Below are 27,530 nucleotides of genomic sequence, written 5' to 3'. Positions count from 1 at the left end.
GTATTTATAAGAATAAAAAATGACTTAGTTGTTTGTTTGTTTTTTCCCTCTTTGGTTCAGCTTTCCCTGCTCTCCATCAATTCATACAAATATAATCATGTTTTCTGAATTTTAGGTATTTATAATTCTTCCATTGCAATGATATATTAGATCACATGTATATATTACATATTAAATATATATTGAAGCCATTTCCTAATTTATGAGATTCCACATTATTTTTAAAAACAACTATGAAATGAAAGAACAAAACCAAACATTTGTTTTTTAAAAATATTTTTGCTTAATATTTTAATTTTCTAGTTACTTGTAAAATGATTTTTACATTTATTTTATAAATGAACAAAATGTTAGAAAAACTGGATTTGATAGACCCATAAACACCTATGATGTATGCATATAAAAATGGATGCATAAGACACCATGTATTCATAAATATATACAGCCCCCATCTAGAATGACTTTATAATCTCTTAAATACCACAATGGCATTAAAATCATAATCAATAATGAAATAGAAACAAAAGACAGAGCTCTAAATTTAGACTAAGACAATATAAATAATGGATGGATCAAAGCAAACCCCAAAGCAAAAATATTTGAATAAATGAAAATAATGAGACAAAATGTTCTGAAATCATCTAATAATCTTTTTTTCCCCATTAGCAACAAATTCTAAATAAAGATGGTTTCAATTTCTTTCATTAGTCTAACTAAGCAAGTACTTCTTCCCATATTTCACTTGTTAAGTGTATGCTTACCAAAGCTACTATTTCTTTTCCTGCCTCTGCTTCTGCCAGTACAAATTTCTCTGTACCATGGAAATTTCCTCAGTCCAATTGACCTGTTTCTCCTATTTGCAAGTACTTACTGGAACATCCCTTTTGAAGAGCCTTCTATTCTTCATTCCTCAACAGACTTATTTGAATGGTACTCTCCTCTCTTACCTACTCTGCTTTTTACCTACTTTTTATGGGTGTCTTCCCCATCATGTAAGCTCCTTGAGGGTAGAGACTGTCCTTTTTGTTTATATCCTATCCCCGTATTTATCATAATGTATGACAAACACAGTAAGGGCTTAAAATGTTTATTGACTTCCTTTTGACTTGTGAATCACAGGGGAATGCTGAACATCTTGATGTGGAAAAGAAGGCATGTTTAGAAAATAATCACTTAACTTTATATAATTCCTTATTAAATAATGGGCCACATTTTTTTCTTTAAAAAACAGCTGTTTTTCACCTTTTTCCTCTGTAATTTGGCATGGTACATTATTAATAAGAATTTTAAATTATGTTAAATTTCTCTCTGTTTCTTTCCTAGACAAAACGTTATAAAGTTAAAGTTCAACAACTATAGATCCATAGCCACATAATGTCTGATTTGATACCTGAAACAGGTGTCTCCAAATACAGGTGAAAGTAAAGTTATTAAGAACATAGAAAGGAAGGCAACCAATGATATAAAACAGGATACAAACATAGAGATCTATTGCTGAATTTGCCGGGAAACATTTTATACTTAACAAGAGAGGAAGATATATTTTATTATAAACACTATTGAGAAGAAAAAAGCTATTAAATTAAATTGAATTTATGTGGAAGAAATAAACAGTGTACATGTAAGCAGGGTAAATTTTGCAAAGAAAATTAATACTTATGGAATTTAATTTAGTACTTTGATATTACAGCTTTGCTTTGATGAAGAAACAACTAGAAAATATAGGTACTTTCACAATGACTATTAAATATAATTTTTCATTTTTAGTAGTAAAGGAAATCATATATTGTGAATCTCTAAAGTCCTATATTTGCTAACATATTAAATAATACTAGGAAAGGATATCTTGCTGGTAAATTTTTAGAAAATAAAAACCAGGATCTGTTATTGGTTCCTTTCCTCTATTAATTAAATTCAATAAACTTTTTTGTTTTGTTTTTGAGTCACTGAGCAAAATGGTGTACTATACACAGGAATTGACACATAGTGACAGCAACAATTTATAGTATATAAATTTATTTATAGTATAATGTCAATTATACTACAACAATTTATTGTACTATAACAATTTTGAAGACTTGTATAAAATGGTAAAGAATGAAATAAGCAGAATACTTTATATAATAAGAACTTTGTAAAAACAAACTTTTGAAAGTTGTAAAAAGCTATGCCCAATACAATGATTATTCATGATCCCACTCGACTAGTGTGACTACATGCTTCAATAATGAGAGCACTGGGTTTGAAGACAGAGAAAACCTAAATTCAAATTGACTCTTAGATATTTATTGAATGTCCCTGGGCAAGTAAATTAACCTCTGTTCATCTGAGTTTCCACATATGTAAAACAGGGATAATAATAGCACCCAACCTCCCAGGATCATTAGAAAGATTAGACGAAATAATTTTTGTAAAGTACTTATATAGTAGGTGCTTAATAAATGGTAACTTTTGTTGTTGGTGGTGATGATAAGGATCATGATTATCGAATCATGCTGTTTATCACATTGTTTATTCACATTGTATAATTAGATACATTTTCTGAATATTGCCAATCATGGAATTTGTTATGCTTTATAATTTCTTTATGTTATTTTTATTTTTTTAATAAAATATGGGAAGGGAGGAAGCAAAAAGATATTTATCCTAATTAAAAATGAAACTTTAATAGCACATTCATGCCACTACATCAAAACTGTCCACCTTTGCTAATTATTTTTGAATAAAAATCACATATTCCCCTCCCCTTTCACTGATTTGCAAAAAAATTTATAATTGCTGGCATTTATAAATGTTTAAATTTTTTCAAAGAATTTCATATACCTTGTTTCAGCTAAGTGTCATAATAACCATGACAACAAGTGTTATATGTTTTATCATTTTCTAGGGAACTAAGACTCAAGGAAGTAGTTATTGATGGTCACAAGCTAGTAAGCATGAGAGTTGGAACCTGAGACTGGAGGTTTATTGAAGAACTTCTTATCCACTTGGCCACCCTGCCTTTCTCACAGAAGTTACACTATTGGTCAGTTGTTTCTGTTATGTTCAACTCTTTGTGCTTCTATTTGGAGTTTTGTTGGCAAAGCTATTGGAGTGATTTGCCTTTGCCTTCTCCAGTTCATTGTACAGTTGAGGAACCTGAGTCAGATAGAGTTAAGTGACTTGCCCAGGATTACTTAGCGAGGGAAGGGTCTGAGGCCAGATTTTAATTCATAAAGATGAATCTTTCTGATACCAAGCTATGTTCTTTACACACTAAGGTGCCATCTAGCTCCCCATCCTGTTTAAGTATTCTATATATTTATATCTATATCTATACCTATATCTATCTATCTATAGCTCTGTGTGGACATGTGCATATATGCATATATTTGCAGGTATATTTTATTTGTATATGTGCATATGTATATGTATGTGTATATATCCAGTAATTTTATTCTGTTCACTCAAACACAACTTTCCCCAGGGAAAGTTTATCTATATAATAGAGCATAATGGCACAAATCTTTGTCAGGCTCCAAATCACTCAAATTTCCACCTCTGGCATTTTTTTATACAGTCAAAAGTTTTCAATTCTAAATTTTAAAGATTTTTTTTCTGAAGCCTCTTAGTTCTACTTGCCCACTCACCGCGTAGGTAGCCTTGGATTCTACAGTTTTATGTTTTTGCTAAGGGAAAGCTTAAGCCATATTTAGCATTTTCTGTTTATATTTTCCAAGCCAAACACAGACACTGTTAACTTAACCAAGTGCTTAGATATGTTACCAATGAACATTCTGTACTACTTGAAGTACCTTTTGGTACTTGGAGTAACACCATGTATTATATAATCTATTTCCAAAGGCTAGAATTGGAGAAAATTAGCTTTATCAGCTCAGGATAATTAGAATATGTATATCTGGCTTGATTATGTTTTAATTGGAAATTTTCATTTTTATATCTTTGTTTTTAAACGTTCTTCAAAACCTTTATTATATTCAGAAGGGAAAAAATGAAAGGTTCATTAATTTCTTACCAAATTCTATGGAGGAAATACTATTTATTTATAACATGAATAAAGTAAGTCATTTGCTAATCTGGAAAAAAAAGCTTAGCAGATTTAAATCACTTCTTGCTGAAACATTTTGACATTTCTTTTGGATAGATAACTCACATCCTAAGTTATAAGGTAATATAATTTGAAGTAGACTTGAAAAATCCCCAAATTAATTTCAGTGAAGACTGTCAACTAAGTATGCCATGGCAATTCCTATCAAAATCTATTTTTTCAGGAGTAGCCTGAAGCTCTTATCTAAGTTCTGTACTATGAAAAAATGGCTCAATAAAAATGAAAATGAAAAATGAATTTAATGATGAATGAAGCAAATTCACTTGTTTTGTGCTAATTTTCTCCTGCCTCAAAACAAAATCACATGTTCTGGAAGGTAGAAGGGACCTCAGAAATCACAATATCAAACCTAAACAGGAATCTGTTCTATATCTTCAAATGGTAATCCAATATTACTAAAAGATCATTAAATTAAATCTCCCAATCTATTTCAAATATTAAGATTTCTATTTCTAAGAACATATTTGTTAAATTGAGCCTAAATAAAGTTTCACAAACTTTTTGGCCTTTTGCCTTTGGAGGTCAAGCACAGCAAATGCAATCTACATTCTATATTTCCTCAGGAAAAAATTTCAAATACTTGAAGTGAGCAATTAGATACCCCTTTCTCATGTATACATACGTATATGCAAACAAAAAAAGACACAGAGACACATAGATGTTCTATGTTTAAACCTTATGTCTTTATATAGTAGAACTCCAGACCTTGATCATTGTTCTCTGAATTGGTTTCCATTTGTCTTTTTGGGAGACATTGTTTTGGCTATTATTATTATTATTATTATTATTATTATTGTAACTATTATTATTTTAAATAATTTAAGGGCTGCCAGGTGGAGGAAATAATAGATTTGTTTTGCAGGCTACAGAGAGCAGAAATAAGATCAATGGGAAAAAGTTGCTTTGAATGAATGAACGAATGCAAAAAAAGTATGCATTAAATATCTACTGTATGACAGGACTTATATGTGCCCTGTGGTTACAAATAAAAACAATAATAACAACAGCTAATATTTATATTATGTTTTAAGGTTTGCAAAACACTATTTATATGCATAATATATATCACATGATATATTTTATATATATATATATATATACATATATATATATATATATACGTATATAAGTTTTATTTCATCCTCACATTAACTGCATGAGAACAGGTTATATGATTTGACCAAGATCATGCAATTAGAAGAATATGGAGAAGGATTCGAACAAAAGCCTTTCTGGTTTCGTGTCTGACCCTCTATCCATTATGCCACAGGATAGTCTCCTCCTTAAAAGAGTTTCCATTCTACTAGGAGAAGATGATACATTTAGGGAAACTGGAGTTGGAAAAGTAGAATAGGTGATCAGGAAGAGGCCAGTGATATCAGAATCTAGGTCCTCAAGGTAGAGAGATAGAATTCTTAGTACAGGAGGAAGAGAACCAGCATGAAGTGTATTGATTTGGAATTGATCGTCAAGTGGTGCAGTTTTGAATCCAGTGAAAATAAGATGAAAGCTTATCTATCAAAGTCAAGATCCAGGTTCTAAGGAGGAAGAATAGAATGCAGGCAGCATGATTTGAAGCTAGCTGGAAAGTAATTGTCCTTTGAGGACATCATCCAGATAGTATCTCTGTAAGTCACAGTAGCCATACAAATGGTTAGCATTTCCTTAGTTCTGATGATGATATTACAGCCTTACCAATCACCTGGATTTTCAAGTTCATGTTCTCTCCCAACTCCAAATTCTCACTCACTTTACAATCTTATTGCTGATTTCTCATAACTTCTCTCTCTCTCTCTCTCTCTCTCTCTCTCTCTCTCTCTCTCTCTCTCTCTCTCTCTCTCTTTTCCCCTGAGGCTGGGGTTAAGTGATTTGCCCAGGGTCACATAGCTAGGAAGTGTTAAGTGTCTGATCCAGATTTGAACTCGGGTCCTCCTGAATTCAGGGCTGGTGCTCTATCCACTGCGCCACTTAGTTGCCCCTTCTCATCACTTCTCACCCAAATATGGCAATACCTTGTTAGTTGGTCTCCCTGCTCAAGTGTTTTCTCCTCCAATTTATCATCCATGTAGCACAGATTTGACCATGTCATTTGCCTACTCAACAAACTCTAATGGCTTTCTATTGCTCCTAGAATTAAATAAAATGTCTCTTTATATAAGACTTTTTATATAAGACTTTTACAAACTGGAACCAACTTATTTTTCAGCATTATTATGCATAACTCCCTTTCTGAGAATATGCAAAATGTGCATGTCACATATTACTTCATCTCCAATCTTTGTCTTTTGAGTTCTTGAATGTTTTTCCTGCTCACATCCATATTTTAGATTACCTTACCTCAAAATTCAGTCTAAGTGCTACCTTCTATAGTTTTTTCTACTTATCTTAGATGCTAGTGTTGTCCTATCTTCCAAAAATCAGATTATATTTATGTGTATATATTATAAATATATAATTATTACATGTGTATATATAAATATTAAGTTCTTCATCCTTTGTTTTAGAAGATCAATGATATCATGATATGAATAATGCCTTAACTTTGGTGTGAATGGGATTTAAATAAAGCAGAGTTGTGCAGAGTCATCAATCTCACTTTCTCTTCCAGAGTGATTAAAGACCTTAGGCAAGTTAAAATCAGGAAGACTGGTGATGGCCCAGGATGCAGTGGATGACCTTGAAGTTCACTGAGAAAAGTCTACATGGTTGAAGTAGTCATCCCCTGGCTCATCAATGAATTTGAAGCCTACTGGCTGCCCTCAGCTTGATTTGTGTAGCTCATCTGCTGAGGTAATTTATTGGGAGATAACTGCTTTGCATGCTACAGCTTCCTGGAGTCACAGATGAGAGTTAGGTGAAAGGCGGGCAATAAAGATGAGTGAGCAGCCTTTAAAAAGGCTCAGCAAGCCCACATGCCAAAGATACTAGTCCTCCCTGAACATGCATTAATGAGTTATATACATCTCTGAATATTTTGTATCCATTGATGGACTGTTACATCCTGGAAATCAGAGACTATCTTTGTATTTCATTTCTGTCTTTGTATCCCCAGGGCCTAACAGATTGCCTAGCACATAGTAGACCCTTAATAAATATTTCATAACATATTGACAAATTTAGGTTTTTAAAATCTGTAGTCAGATACCCAAAGTTCAGTGGTTATTTTAATCTCCACGGTAGGGCACTGATGTTTTAGCATGGCTTTAGTTGCTTAATTTACTTCCCTAGATTCATATTATAGAGAGGAGGTGAAAAAAAAAGCCTGTAAAATTGCACCTGGGAGGTTGAACCTATACGCTTTTCACTGCAGATATTAGATTTATGACCATTAAGTTATTCCAAGTGTGTTCTGATATAATTTTAAAGCAACATTGCATTTCAATGCTGACGATATAGGGCATAGACAGAAACTCAGTCAATTTTCTAATTCTAACAATGCCTGATGCCTGGAGTCTCCTTTCTTTTTCTTTTGTTTGCAACCAGAAAAGATACCCACAGTTTTTAAGGCATGTCGGAACCTTTCTGGATCAACTACATGTTTTAAAATTCAGTTTTTCTAGGAGAAGAGATTTTTATAACCAAGTACTAATTCTTTGCTCTTTTATCAAGTGGATTATAGGAAGTTGATGGTAGGGATAAGGACAGAAATTCAAATGTTTGGAATGGTTAATGGCTCAATTTATAATACTTAGAAGAAATAATTTCATATGAATGTTTACATTTATTTTTATTTTGATAATTAAATTCCTAATAATATTGAAAGAGGTGACAATAAAATACATATAAAGAATAAAAGGAGAGTAAATGGTGAATGTAAAGCAGCAAAAAAAAAAAAATAGGAATTTTATCGGGAGAGCTACAAACACTTCTAAAGAGACAAGAAAATCACTCATGCATGATGCAAACTTAGTGGTGATTTACAGTATGACAAAGAGGAAAGGAAATGTTAATTGATCTTCAACTACCAGGATGCCAGGGTTTAGCTGGGACTAGAAACCTGCTTTGTTACTTATAGCTACCTATTTGTGACTACCAGGAATGGTGAAACTTTCAGAATAAGAGTTTTAAAGAGTTGCTGATAGAGTTCATCCCTACATGGCAATTTCTTCTTATTGTTAAGAATCATGTTCAAAAAAGCAATCACTCTTATTTTTCCTTACTAATGAAATGAGGAAATACCCTGGTTATGAGATTGTCACAAATGAATATACCAGTAGATTAATTCCTTCAGTACATTAACACAATTCCATGTGAGGTTTTTGATATTTTTTGAACTCATCATCCATATCTTCTTTCTGGTTAGTAAGTAATATATATATTCATTACAATTCATTTGTTTCTGCCTCCATTAATTCTCACCTTAATGTTTTCTTCTCTGCTAAACCCTTTTAGTTAATTTTTTAAAATTTTCTCACATGAGAATGTTTGTTAAATATAGTAGCATGACTATTTTACCATTTATATTTAGTCTAGTCCTTTGTAATTAAGTATACACTTTCATTCTTATTTACATGCTGTGTATGTGTTATTGTACAATCATGTCCAACTCTTTGTGACCTTATTTGTGATTTTCTTAGCAAAGATATTGGAATGGTTTGGCATTTTCTTCTCCAGTTTATTTTACAGATCAAGAACTGAAAGAAACAGGATTAAGTGACTCGGCCAGGGTCACACATCCAGTAATGTCTGAAGCTGAGTTTGAACTCAGGAAGAGGAGTTTTCCAGGCTCTAGGCACACTATCGACTGTGGCATTTCACAAATATATCTATGGCAATAATTTTATCTATAGTTAAAAAGTCTGTTTCACCTTAATAACTTCCTGTACTCTTTATATTTTTATTTGGAGCCAATGGTTTTACTACCATCTCTCTTCTTAAATAATTGCTTCTTGAAAGGAAATTTGTTTCCTTGTCCTCTCTACTGGTAATTTTTCTATCTTCCCCCCTGTTTCTCTCTTTAATATTTGACATGGCAAATATATCTGGGTAAAATTCACTTTCCCCTTTAATTGACAGTTTAATGCCCTTTTGATCAGATCCCCAACTTGTCAGAGAGTAACCCTGCCTGCTACAGAAAATAGGGAGTTATTGATGATTTTTAAACAAGGGAATGACAGTCAAATTTGTATGTTAGTAATATTACTGTGCTCACCATCTGAAAAATAGATTGAGAAGAAAGATCAGCAGAAGAATTGAAGTAAAAGGTTACTAGTAGTTGAGATATGTTGCTGTCAATCTGAGAGAGGAGAAGAGGTCACAGATAAAATCAGCAGGATTTGAAAAGAATTTGAAAAGGGTAAGGGAGGGGGAAGAGGCAAGTTCTTCTATAATTTTGAATCTGATTGGAAGGAGGGGAATGCCATTAACAAAAATTGGGTTTCTAGGAAGTGGAGCAGATTTAGAGTAGAAGATGATGAGATTTGTCATAATCCCTAAAAAATAGTATACTTCTTTAGCACAGTGCCTAGCACAAAGTAAATACTTAATAAATGGTTGAGGACATTGATTTATTCATATCAAATTGACAAATGACTGCCAAATGGGAAGATCACAAAGTACATCTTTTCTTTTCCTGTGATCAGTAATGGATACCTCTCTCTCCTTGTGTAATCTTCAAATCATTATCATCATTCTTGAAGCCTCTAAAGCGGCTTCCTCTTTAAAGGATCTTCTACGTGAGGAGTCTGTTTTCATCATTTTCATGCCCTTCCATTCTTGTCAGATGTAATGACTTCCTTCTAACATTGAATTCACTGGAAAATTCCTCTTGCCCTTCATAGCTGCTGGAACTGAGACCTTCAGTTCTTGGCATGTCTTTTGCAACTCTTTAGGCTAACTCCTGTAGCAAATGCACCTGTTTGCTCTTCTGGGAGAATCAGTCACTCAGTGACTGCTGAAGAAGGATCTATATTTATAGCAAACTTTCTAATGCTGGGATTTCTCCACATTTTCTTAAGAAAGAGTGCAACTTTTTCCTTTGCTCAGCTGCTTTTGATCTGCAATAAGGAACTTCCTCATGGGGTTATAATGCAAACTGAATCTACTTTCAATGATTGTTTTTAAAATCTATTTTCTATCCACTTCCTGCTTCTTCCTTTTTCGTTTTTCCTAGCATTGCTGATTAGACTTCATGCCAGGCTCCTCCTCCTCCCATCTCATATTTATTTTTGGAGGAAGAGGGGTAGGGCTTTAAATTTTTTTTTTTGTCTGCAAAGAACATATCGTTGCCATTTCATCAAAATGCAATTTTAAGCTAGAAGACACATTAGAAATAATCTAATCCAATTCTCTCATTTTATGGATAGTGAAAATGAAGTAAAGATTAGGCATTTGACTTGTTCAACAATCATACTGCCAGTGGGAGAAATGAGCATTAAAACTTGTGCTTCTAACTTCAAAACACTGAACCATACTGTAATATTGATCCCTTATGTATGTGCCATAGAATGAATCAATCTTTTTTCTTCCTTCCCGAATTATTTCAAACTTGTCTATCTTTTCATTTCTACCAACTCTGTGAAGTTTTCTCTGACTACTACAGCCCATAGGAATCTTTCTTTTATAACCTTCTAGAGTATCCTATCATAAAATCATTGATCTTGAGGTTGAAAGATATTCCTTGAAGTTATCAGGTCCTGTTCTCTGCCTATGGGCAGACAAAGAAAGTATTAGCTTTCTTTTTCAGCTAGCACTTGAGGCATAAAGATGGTAAGTGATGTGTCAAAGGTCACAGAGCTAGTAAGCAGCAGGAAAAAATAAAAATCTCAATTCTTCTGCCTACCTTCCAGTCTAGTCCATAAAATTCAGCACTTCATCTGACACTGTTTTGAACTCTTATACACATTTTGTTCTTTTGTATGATAGGTTTTGATTTGCCAGTCAGCATATTTTTTGAAGGCAGGGAGCCATGGTTGATACTTCCCTATGCTTTAAAATAAGGCACATGGTGAGTGTTTGATAAATACTTGTGGATGGATTGGTAGTTAGAAAAACATCATGAATGGTAATCAAAATAATATATTTTAAAATTTCTCTGTCCTTCATTGAGTATTCATGACCATATCTACACCACATACTTTACTTTCAGGGAATATAAATTATATTGAGGCAAAATATTTTTCAAAAAATTCACATTTTTTGCAACCTCATGTACAAACTAAATTCCTTATGAACATGACAACATCATGAGAATCCTTGTTTTTCTAACAAATAAAACTCATAAAAGTCTGTGTTTCTAAATGAAAAGATTGAAGTTCTGCAAATGCTAATAGATTTATGATTGATTTTAAAGGAGAGATGAGTAAAGAGGAGTAATATAAAGGAAAAAATGTTTTTCCCTTGTTTCTCTGTGAAAATCTGGAAACAAACCTAAAACAAAATACAGCCTCAAACAAAGAAAAGGATTTTGCAAGATAAAATGAACTTCACCCTTCTAGTCATAGGCAAATGAGTTATCAAAGATTGATATATGAAATTCCAACTACACAAACATATAATAGTTTAATTCACTGATAACTTGAAAGCTAATTAACGTATCTAATTAAAAGATCAAAAATCTAGAAATCATAGAAAATCTATGTTAAGAAATAAGAAATATATAAATATATACATATACATACATATGTGAATATATATACATATATATGTATATATATACACATATATATACATATATATATACATATATACATATATACATATATACATATATATATATATATATATATATATATATATATATATATATATATATATATATATATATATATATATATATATATATATATATATATATATATATATATATATATATACTAATATTAGAACATTACTCAAACTTGTTAGCCTTCTCCTAAAGCAAGTTGCACATCATAGAACCATAGACTCCTGGAATTTCATGGGCCTGCAGAGATCCTCAGTGTACAAATTCCTTTTCTTTTATCCTTAATCTGTGCTAGGGAACATTATTTCCTGGGCTTGAATCATTAGAGAATTTTCCCTTAGTATTTTTACATGTAATTTTGAACCATTAATCCTCATTTTATATGTTAGAGCGAAACAAAAGTCACGATGGTGATTTTTTTAAAATAACATTATCCCTTGTATTCAGTTTTCCAAATTTTCCCCTCCCTCCCTCTACTCCCTCCCCTAGATGACAGGCAATCCCATACATATTAAATATGTTACAGTATAACCTAGGTAATATATGTGTATAAATCCAATTTTCTTGTTGCACTTTAAGAATTGGATTCCGAAGGTATAAGTAACCTGGGTAGAAAGACAGTAGTGATAACAGTTTGCATTCAATTCCCAGTGTTCCTTCTCTGGGTGTAGCTGTTTCTGTCCATCATTGATCACTGGAAGTGGGTTGGATCTTCTTTATGTTGAAGATATCCACTTCCATCAGAATATATCTTCATACAGTATTGTTGTTGAAGTGTATAATGATCTTCTGGTTCTGTTCATTTCTCACTCAGCATCAGTTGATGTAAGTCTCTCCAAACCTCTCTGTATTCATCCTGCTGGTCATTTCTTACAGAGCAATGATATTCCATAACCTTCATATACCATAATTTACCCAACCATTCTCTATTCATTTTCAGTTTCTAGCCACTATGAAAAGAGCTGCCACAAACATTTTGGCACATACAGGTCCCTTTCCCCTCTTTAGTACTTCTTTGGGATAGAAGTCCAATAGTAGCACTGCTGGATCAAAGGGTATGCACAGTTTGATAACTTTTTGGGAATAGTTCCAAATTGCTCTCTAGAATGGCTGGATTCTTTCACAACTCCACCAACAATGCATTAGTGTCCCAGTTTTCCCACATCTCCTCCAATATTCATCATTATTTGTTCTTGTCATCTTAGCTAATCTGACAGGTGTGTAGTGATATCTCAGAGTTGTCTTAATTTGCATTTCTCTGATCAGTAGTGATTTGAAACACTCTTTTATATGAGTGGATATAGTTTCAATTTCATCATCTGAAAATTGTCTGTTCATATCCTTTGACCATTTATCAATTGGAAAATGGTTTGATTTCTTATAAATTAGGGTCTGTTCTCTATAGATTTTGGAAATGAGGCCTTTATCAGAACCTTTAACTATAAAAATATTTTCCTAATTTGTTACTTCCCTTCTAATCTTGTTTGTATTAGTTTTGTTTGTACAAAAGCTTTTTAATTTGATGTAATCAAAATCTTCTATTTTGTGATCAATAATGATCTCTAGTTCTCCTCTGGTCATAAATTCCTTCCTCCTCCACAGGTCTGAAAGGTAGATTATCCTCTGTTGCATTTTGTTGGTGATGTATAAAAATGCTGAGGATTTATGCGGATTTATTTTGTATCCAGCAACTTTGCTAAAGTTGTGAATTATTTCTAATAACTTTTTATTAGAATCTCTGGGGTTCTCTAAGTATACCATCATATCATCTGCAAAAGAGTGACAGTTTGATTTCCTCATTACCTACTCTTATTCCTTTAATCTCTTTCTCGATTCTTATTGCAGAGGCTAGCATTTCTAATACAATATCGAATAGTAATAGTGATAGTGGGCACCTTGTTTCACTCCTGATCTTACTGGGAAAGGTTCTAGTTTATCTCCATTACATATTATGCTTACTGATGGTCTTAAATATATGCTCCTGACTATTTTAAGGAATAGTCCATTTATTCTTATACTCTCAAACATTTTTAGTAGGAATGGATGTTGGATTTTATCAAATGCTTTTTCTGCATTTATTGAGATGATCATATGGTTTTTATTAATTGATTATTAATATGTTCAATTATACTAATAGTTTTCCTAATATTAAACCAGCCCTGCATTCCTGGTATAAATCCTACTTGATCACAGTGTATTATCCTGGGGATGATTTTCTGAAGTCTTTTTGCTAATATCTTATTTAAGATTTTAGCATCAATATTCATTAAGGAGATTGGTCCATAGTTTTCTTTCTCAGTTTTCAACCTACCTGGTTTAAGTATCAGTATCATGTCTGTGTCATAAAAGGAGTTTGGTAGGACTCCTTCATCCCCTATTTTTTCAAATATTTTATATAACATTGGGGCTAATTGTTCTTTAAATGTTTGGTAGAATTCACATGTAAATCCATCTGGTCCTGGAGATTTTTTCCTGGAGAGTTGATTAATAGCTTCTTCTATTTCTTTTTCTGAAATGGGACTATTTAACAGTTTACCTCCTCCTCTCTTAATCTAGGAAGCCTATATTTTTGGAGGTAGTCATCCATTTCACTTAAGTTATCAAATTTATTGGCATAAACTTGGGCAAAATAATTCCTTATTATTGCTCTATTTCCTCTTCATTGGTGGAAAGATCCCCCTTTTCATTTTTAAGACTAACAATTTGATTTTCCTCTTTCCTTTTTTTCTGATTGGATTTCCACTTTCCTTTTTTTCTGATCAGATTTATTGGCTTTTTCATAAAACCAACTCTTAGTTTTATTTATTAATTCAATAGTTTTTTTTACTTTCAATATTATTGATTTCTCCTTTTAATTTTAGAATTTTAAGTTTAGTTTTTGGTTGGGGGGTTTTAATTTGGTCTTTTTCTAACTTTTTAAGTTGCAGGCCCAATTCATTAATCTTCTTTTTCTCTATTTTATTCAAGTAAGCCTCTAAAGATATACAATTCCTCCTTATTACTGCTTTAGCTGCATCCCACAAATTTTGGTATGATGTCTCATCGTTGTCATTATCTTGGGTGAAATTATTAATTGTTTCTATAATTTGCTGTATCACCCAGTCATTCTTTAAGATGAGATTATTCAGTTTCCAATTACTTTTTGGTCTATTTACCCCTAACTTCTTACTGAATGTAGTTTTTATTGCATTGTTATCTGAGAAGAAGACATTTACTATTTCTGCCATCCTGCATTTAATTTTGAGATCTTTATGTCCCAATATATGGTCAATTTTTGTATAGGTTCCATTGATAGTGACCTTTATTCTCCAAGTATATTTCTTTCTTCAGTTCTGTAATGTAAAGTGTGTGTGTGTGTGTGTGTGTGTGTGTGTGTGTGTGTGTGTGTGTGTGAGAGAGAGAGAGAGAGAGAGAGAGAGAGAGAGAGAGAGAGAGAAAGAGAGACAGAGAGAGAGAGAGAGAGAGAGAGAGAGAGAGACAGAGACAGAGACAGAGAGAGAGACAGAGAGAGAAGAGAGAGACAGAGAGACAGAGAGGGGGGGGAGAGAGATAGACGAAGAGAGACAGAGGAAAGAGAGAGAGAAAATGTATGGCATAAGAGGCATAAGACCCTTTTCTCAATGCAAATAATGAAGTACAGAGTATGAGGCAATAGTCAAAATCATTGGATCCTTTTGAATATAATTCTCAACTATATACATATATATATATAATTTTTCAGTGACAATAAAGTTCAACATAAAGTCAACATGACTAAGACTAATAGCAAATGTGTTTCAATTATTATTGTATTCTGCATACTAATTATGTAATATGTAAAGCTCAAAATTAAATTTGAATTGGCACATATTGAATAATCATAACTACCCAATCTGCCAGTGTCATCATTAGTTAGTGTAGACTGAAGAAACAGTTAAGTAATGTCAGCATTTTGCCTGTTGCATTTGCTTGTGAAGTGCTTAAATGCAAAACTGAAAGTTGTGCAATAGTATTGCAGATAAACTGCAATACTAGTATATTTTTGTCATTCATCTTAAATACAAGAAAATGAGCCAATTTCCAAAAGAATGGAAATTGTTTTAAAATAGGAATAACCTATAAAGATCAAATATAATTTGAAATGTATACTTATTCAATCAACAAGCATATATTAAGTGCATAGTATATGTCATGTAGTATATAAAGCACTAGCAATACAGATATTAAAAACATGAAACATTTCTTCTTCAAAAGAAGATTATGTTTTCAATATTTGCATATAAATTTAGTTGACAAAATTTTATTGATCAATTATGAACTTCATCAATAAATAGCTCTTTGTTAAATTATTTTTTGTTTAAAATTTGTGTTATAAACATTTGGACAAGTTTTTCATTTATTTGAAGATATTGTGTAACAAAATTACTTTGATTATTTTATGAAAAATATGAAGCAATGGTTTTTTAAAAGTTTTGTTTAACAGAAAGAGGGGCATCTCTACCTAATTTTAAAAGCACTGTATTAAAGTACAGATTGGTTATGATCTTTAAAGGAAGACTAGGAATACTGTCATACTGACATATAACACTCTTCATCTGCTTTTGCATACATTCCAACTTTTGAATAAAAGGTAAGTCCCCAATTTTATTGTCATACTTCAAATAGAATATGAGGATGGCAAAGGCAATAGAACTATTACCTTCTCTTCTGGACTACATATTTTCATTAAGGCCATCTATAATTGCATCAACATTTTTAGCTGCCACATCAAACTTTTGGCTTGTATTGAACTTTGCAGTAAACTCTAATATTAAATCTTTCATTCTATGCTTCATCTTATACTTATGAAATGAAGGTTTTTAGATCTAAATGTAGTCATTTATATTTATCTCTATTATTAACGTGTTTTTGATTTAAATGTTTTCTTTCTTCATTACTTCATAACATCTGAAAGCTTAATAGAAGGAATGTTTATCTTATTTTTATTTAAATGTTGAGCAGAACATAGCTAAAACAGAGTATAAATGCATTTTTGCTACAGATTTCTCTTCAAGATGAAATCAATCCATTCATTATCATTCTCAGGTTCAAGTCAAAAATCAATCCATAGAGTCATGAATAATCTATTTTGAGCCACTTTAGGGAGAAAACTTTGTATTTTTAAAACTTGCATAAGTTTGAGTAGCCATCCACATCAAGAGAAAGATCTATGGAGACTAAATGTGGATCAGAGTACAGTATTTTCACTTTTGCCATTGTTGTTATTTGTTTGTTTTTTATTGTTTATTTTTTACCTTTTGATTTGATTTTTTTGTACAGATGATGATTGTATTTAGAAATATATTTGAGGAATTGCACATGTTTAACCTATATTGGATTGATTTCTATGTGTGGGAGGGGGTGAGGGGAAAGGAAGGGAGAAAAATTTGGAACACAAGGTTTTGTAAAGGTGAATTTCAAAAACTATTTTTGCATGTATTTGAAAAAATAAAAATAAGCAATTATAATTTTTAAAAATAAAAACATAAAAAAATGAGTTTATAATGGAGCCAAGATGGCAAAGATGACACATGTTTCTGTCTGACCTTCTCTATAAACTTCACACTAATTATGAAATCCAGCCTCTGCATTTGTTCTGTACTGAAAGAACCCACAAATATTGGGAGTGTAACAAAAAAATTATTTTGGGATAAGAATTCATTATTTGACAAAAACTGCTAGGAAAGTTGGAAACTAGTATGGCAGAAAGTAGGCATAGATTCACACCTAACACCATATGCCAAGATAAGGGTTGAAATGGGTTTATGATCTAGACATAAAGAATGATATTATAAACAAACTAGAAGAACATAGGATAGTTTAACTCTCATATTTGTGATTTGTGTAACCAAAGAGGAATAAGATCATTACAAACAAAATGAATGCAGATAAGTTTAGAAGGGAAGAAATAAACTGGGAAAACATTTTTACAGTTAAAGGATATGATAAAAGCCTCATTTCTGAAATATATAGAGAACTGACACAAATTTATAAGAAATCAAGCCATTCTCCAATAGATAAATGGACAAAGGATCTGAACAGACAATTTTCAGATGAAGAAATTAAAACTTTGTTGCCATATGAAAAGGTGTTCCAAATCACTATTGATTAGAGAAATGCAAATTAGGACAACTCTGAGATACCATTTCACACCTGTCAGATTAACTAAGATGACAGAAAATAATGACGAATGTTGGAGGGGATATGGGAAAATTGAGACACTGATACATTGTTGGTGGAATTGTGTTTCTACTGGGATTATATCCCAAGGAGATCCTAAAGGAGTGAAAGAGATCCACATGTGCAAAAATGTTTGTGGCAGCCCTTTTTGTAGTGGCAAGAAACCTGAATTGAAGAATGGCTGAATACATTAGGCATATGAATGCTATGGAATATTATTGTTCTGTAAGAAATGACTAGTAGGATAACTAGTTTGGAGAGACCTACATGAACTGATATTAAGTAAAATGAGCAGAACCAGGAGATCATTATACACAATACCACCAATATTTTACGACGCTCAGTTCTGATGGACGTGGCTCTCTTCAATATTGAAATGATTCAAACCAATTCCACTTGTGCAGTGATGAAGAGAGCCATCTATACCCAGAGAGAGAACCATGGGAACAGAATATAGAACACTATATAGCATTCTCACTGTTGTTATTTGCTTGCATTTTGTTTTCTTTCTCAGTTTTTCTTTTTCTTCCTTCTTGATCTGGTTTTTCTTGTGCAACAAGATAACGGTATAAACATGTATATGTATCTTGGATCTAACATATATTTAAAATATTTAATATGTATTGGACTACCTGCCAATTAGGGGAGGAGGGGAAAATTTGGAGCAAAAGATTATGCAAGGGTCAATGTTGGAAAAATTACCCATGCATATGCTTTGTAAATAAAAAGCCTCACACAGCCTCAATGGTCCTGTTAGATACCACCTTTATTTGCTATTTGAGTCCTCTGTTGTTATTTTTTCAAAATAAACTTTTTAAAAGTATTTTGTTACTCTTGAACCAATTTCCTTTTTATAGTAAAAGGAAGTTGAATGAAGTCCACATCACTTCTATTTGGATTTTTGAAATTTCTAGATACTAAGGTACATATTATATGATGTATGAAATTTTTTTCATCATCTGAATGGGGAAATGGTTCTAGGCATCAGGATATAGTAGAATGTATCTGAAGGCTCAGGATAGAGCACAGGCACTTACACTTACTAGACAGTAATACAATGCAATAGGCATTTCTTAAGATCCTAAATGTGTAAGGTAGAAAATAAAATGTGGTGAATAAGAGTTGATCAAGCAAACCTGGATTCAAATGTCATAACTTCCACTTCCCAGTGACTTATTTAAACTATCATTCAGAATTGTTAGACTCAAAAGTCCCATTTGTGGCCAGTATCTAATGAATAACTATCTGGGAAATGTTTAGCAACATAAAAATATAACAAAACATAAATAATATTAGTTTGTGCTTTTTAAGTCAATTGCAGTCTACAGGAATATTATTCTATTTGAGTTTTGTAACATTAATAGGTAACTATCTAAGTCAAATTAAAGAGAAGGTGCTGTCCTACATTATCAAGAATTTTCTTATCTAGGAGTTCCTGTGCTAGGGAAATCATAGTTCCAGTCTCTTTCTTTACCCCCACAGAAAATGTCTCATACCAATCACTGAAGATACAATTAAAAATAGAAAAATAGTTCTTGTTTTAAGGAACTAATCTTTCACCAGAATTTATGATCACTGTCCTTATCCCAGTCAGACTATTTAATGTCTCTGACTTTTAATTTCCTTCTCTATAAAAAAGAGAAATAATTCTTACACCTGACAGTTTTGTTGTGTTAAAATTAAAATGCACAACTCGAACATGAAATAATATTGTTATTGATGGACATGACATAATTAGTGAATAATACATAACATTAGGTTGTCAGAAATAAGTTTTATGGATTTGATTCAAAGTCCAATATGATCTCAGAGAAGGGAGAGATCCGTGTGGACTAGAAAATTATAGGAAAGGTATAGAAAGCAGGTAAGAATTTAACTGGAAGTATGTGCTGTAGATATGATTTGGAAGAAGAGGGAGGGTAGAGGAATAACATCAATTATTGATATAAGAGCAGTTAGTATGTATTATTTATTTATTTAGCTGTTCATGCATTCATTTACTAATCTCTCTCTCTCTCTCTCTCTCTCTCTCTCTCTCTCTCTCTCTCTCTCTCTCTCTCTCTCTCTCTCTCTCCATCTATCTGTTTACCTATCTATCTGCATTTTGAGTCAAGGGTTACTTTAGATACAAAGGCAAAATGCCAAAAATTTGCTAAAAATTAGACACTTTTTTGCATGATTGGTGGAGTTGTGAATAAGCACGATTATTATGGAAGCAATTATGAATTTTACAAATAAAATGACTCAAATGTAATATACTTTGACCCAGATGTTATCTTTCTATGCACATATCCGAGGGATATTATTAGTAACAATAGCAACAACAAAAAGCAAGGTCCCATATGCACTGAAATACTTATAAGAACACTTTTTGTAGTAGCAAGGATCTGGAAATAAATTAGATGCCCTTCAATTGGGGAATGGCTAAACAAATTACATGAATGTAATAAAAGTTTACTGTATTACAAAAAAACAGTGAACATGATGAATACAAAGAATCCTGAAAACTCTGAAATGAACTGAAGAAAACTAAATAAGCAGAGCTGGGAGAGCAATAGATACAATGATCACATCAATAATAATGAAAAGAAACTATCAGAAAACAATAAAAAAATCAGTATTATACAGTTATAAAAATCAAATTTGGTCTCTGAAAAGAGATAGGGATAAACACTCCCTGCTGTTCCTTTGCTGAAATGAAGGTAAAGATGATAGATTTAGAATATTGAATAAATCTCAGTAATTTTTGTGATGTGATAGCACAAAGAATTGGAATTCCAGAGGGAATTTTTTTTTACTTCTGGTTCATTGACTACACTAAGTCGTTAATTGTTTGCTAAAGTCATAGTTAAAGAGTGGGGCATGAGTGAATCTTGATGCTTGTTTGTTTTTTCTGAATCTTGATTTTTGTCTAATTCAAAGTGAATTCCACCAGTGTGATTTCTTTTATACTCCTAAATAATTCAAATATTTATTTCTCAAGAACAAATCCCAAAAGATTTTAGAAAAAAAATGTTAAGTTGGTTTAGCAAAAAAGTGAGAATTGGAGAGAGGTGGGGCTCCCCTCTGGAGTCTCTCTGTTGTTTACACAGTTCAAATGAGAATATAAAGACTGAAAAGTAGTGAAGCAAGAATAAAGAAGAGTTATGTGAAAGCCCAAGGGGAGAATGATATCCAGGAGGAGAGAATAATCAATAGTCCTAAGTTGTGAGCGATGACAAACAGAATGAGGGCTGAGAGAACACTATCAGATGTGGAAAATATGAGATCTTTGGTGATTGAAGTTTCATTTAATTGATGAAGTCTAAGGCCACTTTCTTCATTCAGAAGAAATTGAAAAATGAATGAGAGGTGAGAAAGTAGAGTCAAAGAATACAGACATATTTTCCCCCTAGAAGCCTGAGTACAAAAAGTAGGAGATTAGATGATGGTTTAAGAGAATACTTGGATCTATCGAAATGTTTTTAAAGAATGGAGAAGATTTGGGCATGTTTATGAAAAATTTAAGATCTAGATATAAAAGAAGAAGCCACTGGATAAGAGAGATTAATAATAAGGGAAAGAGTGAAGGTAATCTACTTGAAAAACTTCTGGAGAAGAGAAAAAGGAATAAGGTCATGCATAGATGCACTTGCACTGATAAGGAGGATACTTCAAAGACTGAAGCATAAAAAAAGAAAATAAGGATGATGTTAAGTTGATTTGTCCAGTGTAGAATTGGTTAGACTTTTTTCAATAGACGTCTTTTAATAATAATGATTAATAAATGGTCAAAATAGTAACATTGAAATAGAAAGAGAGCAATCTGAATTGCATTTGGCAAATTATGTAGTGCTTTTAATGTTTCCAACCTTCTTCTAAAAATAAGGAAAGGAAATTCATCTTTTTTTTTTAATACCAATAATCTCTCGATTATGTTTTGTAACTGTGAATCAGGAAAGAATCAAAATCAAATGATAATCAACAGACACACTGTAGGGATAAGTATATTATAGAATATTCTCAATGATGAATTGGATATACGAGGCATAAAATTCATTTTGGTGAAATATTTGAAAAAATGTCAAAGTAGGTATAGATAAGTGGCACAATAGACAGAACTTAGAATAAGAAGACTCTTCTTCATGAATTTAAATACAACTTCAAACACTTAATAGATGTGGGACGCTGTGTAAATCAATTACCTATCTTTGTCTAAGTTCCTCACTTGGAAAATGGGAGAGAGAAGGAAAGAACAAACTTTGCCCATGTCTTTGCCAAGAAAACCCCATAAGACATAAAATGACTCAACAAAAACAATAAAAATATATTCCAACTTAACACTTTTCAAATGCATATTTTAAGATCTGCTTTCATAGAGAAATAACCTATATTGTCATATATTAATTGATATTTTTTAGAATTCTAATTTCTATTCTCATTTAATACTCATAAAATTTAACTTTATCTTTTTTCAGAAGCTTAACCTGGACCAGAGGGCCCACAAAATAACATAATCAAAAGCTGTATTGTTTCTGGTAAGTTTTTAAATGCTTCAACACATCTTGGTGTATGTTTTATTTAAAGTGAGTTTCCACCAATGTAACTTCTTCTATAGTTCTAATAATCCCAATATTTGTTGTTCAAGAACAAACTCCAAAATCTAAAAAAAAAAAAAAAAAAAAAAGATATTTAAAAGAATTTAATTAAGTCACTTCAGCAAAATAAGGAGAGCTAGAAAGAGGTATGGCTCTTCTCCAAAGTCCCTGAGAAGTTTATATTATATGTAATTTAAACAAGGGAATAAGGACATAAATATGGATGACAACACATTGAAATAATTGCTCAGGATGTATATCAGTAGAAAAGTATAAGTATTGATTAAAATTTAGGCAAAGCCAAGGCTATTGGGCAGACTCAAAACCTCACATTATAGGTTAAATGATATTTAAACACATAGAACTAGATACAAACAATATTAATAAACCATAATTAATAAAGTATTTAACACAAATAATGTATGATCTAATCTTAAATCTAGAAACTATAGCACAGCAACAGTTAATACCACATTTCTATGCCTCTTTTCCACTCTTAGAAGCTTTATTTGATACAAATACTTTTACAATTTATTTTTTTCTCTGAACCATGTTCTTTGTTAGATGCTACATATAAGACATCCTTCCTACCCTCATTTTTCAAGTTCTGGGTTTTATTTTATCCAAGAAATTCCTAAAACCTCACCTCCTTCAGAAAACTTTTCCAATTGTAGGACTACTTGTAATTCCCTTCTAAATTATTATCACTGTTTTTGACCTAAAATGCATAACCCACAAAATTGTACTAAATGACAATGAAGAAAAGGACTTTTGGCACCATAGTAGAAATATAGCTTAACATTTTCAAGGTAATTTGCATGTGACCTGAGTGTTCATTGCTAAAGATACACTTGGATTCAAAAGTGTAAAAAAAGGAGTTATGCACATGTTTAACACATGATTCAGAGAAACCTAGCTAGAGTTGCAGACTTTGCAGGTAGCAGTCTGCTCTCTGGGGCAGGAAAGAAATGAAAGAAATTTAGTCACCCAAAACAATTTGGAACAAAGGTTCTGAGGATATTGGGCTAGAGGAAGGGGAGAAGTAGTAAGTAGAAAATGATTGAAGTAAGTTTTGAAATGAAATATTGAAGCTTGACTAATAAAAATTGAAGATGTGTTGACTAATCTCAAAAGCATGTTAAGCTGGTGTTGAATAACAGAAAAGTGATAATACTTTTCTCCCTACCCCCAGGTAGATGCAGCAGCAGCAACAGAAGAAGAAGAACTCCACGATTGCATATGGCAACAGCTCAAAGAAAAAGAATTTGCCTCATATATAAAAGGAGCAAGGGAGCTAACAGTATCAGATACGAGAAACAGCAAGACACATATGGCTTCAAGGAAAAAGAGTCATGAAAGTGTTGCTTTTATGTTTAACTTTCCTATAACCCCCTCAGCTAAATATTTTTCTATGTAGCTGATATTTCCTGCTTGGTCTTTTGATATAAAATGCTTCAACATATTCATCTCAATAGGATTTCAGGCCATGGTTATGTAATTATGATTATTCAAAATATTTCATGCTAAATCTGGAGTAAAAATGTACTGTAAAATAAAGTAATTTGTGTGCTCTAAGAATAAGTAATATTTATTTTTTTTCTCAAAAAATGCATGTTAGTGGAAAAATAATGTTTATAAAATTCTCTTGCAATATCACATACAGGAAGAATAGGTGGTATCTTGAGAGATCTATGTGGCCCAGTTACTAGAGTTCTAGGCCTGGATCCAAGAAGATTTGAATGAGCTGTTTAAGCCTGAGTAAGTCATTTAACTTCTGGTATGGTTTTCTCAACTGTAAAAAATAATCCTGAAGGATTATCCTGAGAATCAAAATGAGGTAATATTTGTAGCACAGTGCCTGGCACATACTAGGTGCTTTAATAACTTCTTATTCTCTTGTCAAATAACTAGCTCCACATCATTTGATTAGGAATTTACAAAAAAAAAATCTGTTTTAAATGGAACTTCTACTTTTAGAATATCAGTGCCATGACAGAAATATCAGGAACAGCAACAGCATTTCTATTATTGCTCATAAGAACACAAAGAATTTTCAAGTTAGAATAAACCTTAGAGATCACATAGATAAACATTTTCTTTTACTTTGACAAAGGCAAAATGTTTAAAATCCCCAAAGTCATAAAATCTCTGACTTCAAGTTTCATCCTTGCTCCTTAAACTACTAACAGTGACAATCAATGGTAGTGGTGGCTTTAGTCTTGTCTGGTTTATTAGGAGGATAAGCATACAAGGCAAGGAACACCCAAATGTGTATTTATAGTACCAAGTACAATGTGAGTGAACAACTTCTGTGAAATAATATTTGGTTAACTACTGTTCCTCTATTATAAACCAATCTGAAGTAGTCTAAGGGGTGGAATTAGCATCAAATTTTAACTACATTCTTCAGATTCTTAGACATGAATTCCTATGCTGAAAATTATACCATTCAAAATTTTCTTTCCCTGAAAGCTTTTTTGGATATGCATTTTGGGTGCTTGCCGGATATGGAAGCAGATGCATTTTCTTTTTGAGTTTGATGTCAAGACTATTTTGTAAAGCCTTGTGAAATAACAGGAAAAATCCACTCTAATATTAAGTATTCATAGTTATGGACCAACAACATGGAAAGCTAGCTATTTTTCCCAGTTTCCACTTATTTTCAATCTTAGGGGTCTCCTCCCCAGGAGGAATTATGCACAGAAAAGCACCACAGCTGAATTATCAGGACATGAACAATATAACTCAAATCTACTCCTCAAGAGATAAATTGTCAAAGAATATTAACAAAAGTTCTCAAATAAAGAATTACAAAATATTATCTTGTAAAGGAATTTTCCAAATCATGAATAATTAAGAAAATACAGATCTTAATATCTATGAAGTTTTGCCTCATGCCCAGAATATTGGCAAAGAAACACAAACTGGAAGTTAATGTGGTGGTGGATACAGTAATAAATTTTAATGCAGTTATAAATTTGGCCAATCATTCTGAAAAGTTTGTGCCTATTCTTTGATTGTTCTATAAATAACCACATAGTGGTCATGGACTCAAAGAAAGGTGCCATAAATGCTCAAATCCTCATATCAGCCTTTTTTTGGGGTAGAAAGGAACTATGAACAAAATGGATGCTTGTTAATCAAGGAAAGTTTAAACAAATGAATATAGTAGTAATTAGGCAACAGTGGATAGAGTATTGGATCTAGAGCCAGAAAGACCAGAGTTCAGATCTTGCCTCAGATAATTGCTAACTGTGTGATCCTTGATAAGGGATTTAATTGATTTCTGGTTCAGTTTTTTCTTCTGTAAAATAAAAATAATAGTGGTATCCATTTCATAGAGTTACTGGTAGGATAAAAGGAGATATACATAAGGCACTTTACAAATGTTAGCTATTATTATAAATATTATTTATAAATATGTTAGAGATAGATAAGTATGAAAAGCTCATATGAACTGATGCAAAGTGAAATAAGTAGAATCATAAAAACAACATACATAATGACTACAACAAATATAAAAAGAAAAATTAGTATACTAACAAAAATATCAATATTAAAGGCTTTGAAATTATAATGACTGATGTTTGTCTCCAAAAAATAGATAGAAGACATCTTTTCCAGTTTCTTTGCAGAGATAATATTATATATGATAATGTAGAATACTCCTAATAGAAAAATTATTTAAACTTTATCGTTAATTTTGTTGAACTTTAATTTTCTATTCTTTTTTGAATATATAAGAATGTTTTCTAAGAGGGGATAGCAGAGCGTTAGAGATATAAAATCAAAATATTTCAGTAAAATTTTATTTTAAAACAATCAGCATTCAAAATTAGACATATATTTTAAAATAATTTCCCTTTCACTTCCTCTTCACATCCAAATAGTTGCCTGTTCTCCTTCCACAATATTTCCTATATTTGTCCTCTTTTCTCCTTTCACAGGGTTGCACTCTTTGGTCCCCATAATTTCCCAAGCCAGCCAATATATTCCTAATTGGTCTCCCTTATTTGAGGTTCTTTTTCAAGTTCTGTATTTAGCTGCCTAAATAAACTTTCTAAAGCATAAGTCTGACTACCCACAGGGCAAACAAATCAGATTAGCTAAAGCAGGATGGCACCCTGAGGGAGAGACAGAAGGTAGAATATGTCAGGCAAGTCAAACCACTATCACCATCTTGCCTATTAGAGTCTTGGGAATAGCAGTGGCCCTTAAAATAAATCATCAAACCTGCTTCTAGTCCAGATCACTATAGAGAAGGGGCTCACCTTCTTCAACTTTATCTGCAATAATTGCTGACCAACTGCTACCCAACAGGGAGGCTCAAGAGTTCTTGAAGGGAAAGTACTTCCCAGACTATTGATTCTGATTCTAGTCCATTCACCACAGTCTTTCCTCAGGAAAGGAACTCCTATGAAGAAGAATCCAATATCCCTATCAACTGCCCACTAACTGTTACCCACAGTAAGGCAAACCAGCCTTCTTGAAGCAACAAAGTGCCATGAATAAGAAAAAGGAAGAAGAATGTTCCATGCAAGTTAAAACCACTGCCATGGCTTTAACCATAATCTCCCTGAGATCCCACTGAAACATCCCAGCATCTAGATCCAAGAGCTTCCACACAATGCCTTCAGCAATTATCCTGGGACACAACTCTTGTGGAGAGAAGGCTCCTTCAGAAGTTGTAATCCCAAATCCTAAAGATCCAGAAAAGAAAGTTCTTGATAAAAGTCCTTGACATTGAACAACCGTTAAAAAACATAATTTTATCATCTGTGCACATGACATTAATGAAGAGTTATGACCATATTCTTTGCCACCTTCAGACGATGAGACCTTTATACTTGAATTGTAACTAAAACTTTCTATATAAATATATTGTCATTTTGCCCTCCTTCCTTAAAAGTAAATTCTTTGAGAACAGGAGCTGACTTACTTTTCTATTTATTCTCAGTGGTTGGCAGAGTACTTTGTACATAGT

The 27,530-nt window shown here is 32.2% G+C and overlaps 1 protein-coding gene across 10 annotated transcripts in view; it reads right to left on the bottom strand.

Moving 5' to 3' along the window:
• The window catches only part of DLGAP1 (DLG associated protein 1), a 1,106,389-nt gene that overhangs the window by 847,803 nt on the left and 231,056 nt on the right, over positions 1–27,530 (bottom strand). The gene's annotated exons all lie outside the window — the stretch shown is intronic.

The sequence above is a fragment of the Sminthopsis crassicaudata genome, chromosome 1 (genome assembly GCF_048593235.1).
Source record: "Sminthopsis crassicaudata isolate SCR6 chromosome 1, ASM4859323v1, whole genome shotgun sequence".
Classification (NCBI taxonomy): Eukaryota; Metazoa; Chordata; class Mammalia; order Dasyuromorphia; family Dasyuridae; genus Sminthopsis; species Sminthopsis crassicaudata.
The sequence above is the reverse complement of the archived record's forward strand: the minus strand, read 5'-3'. Positions and strand labels throughout refer to the sequence as shown.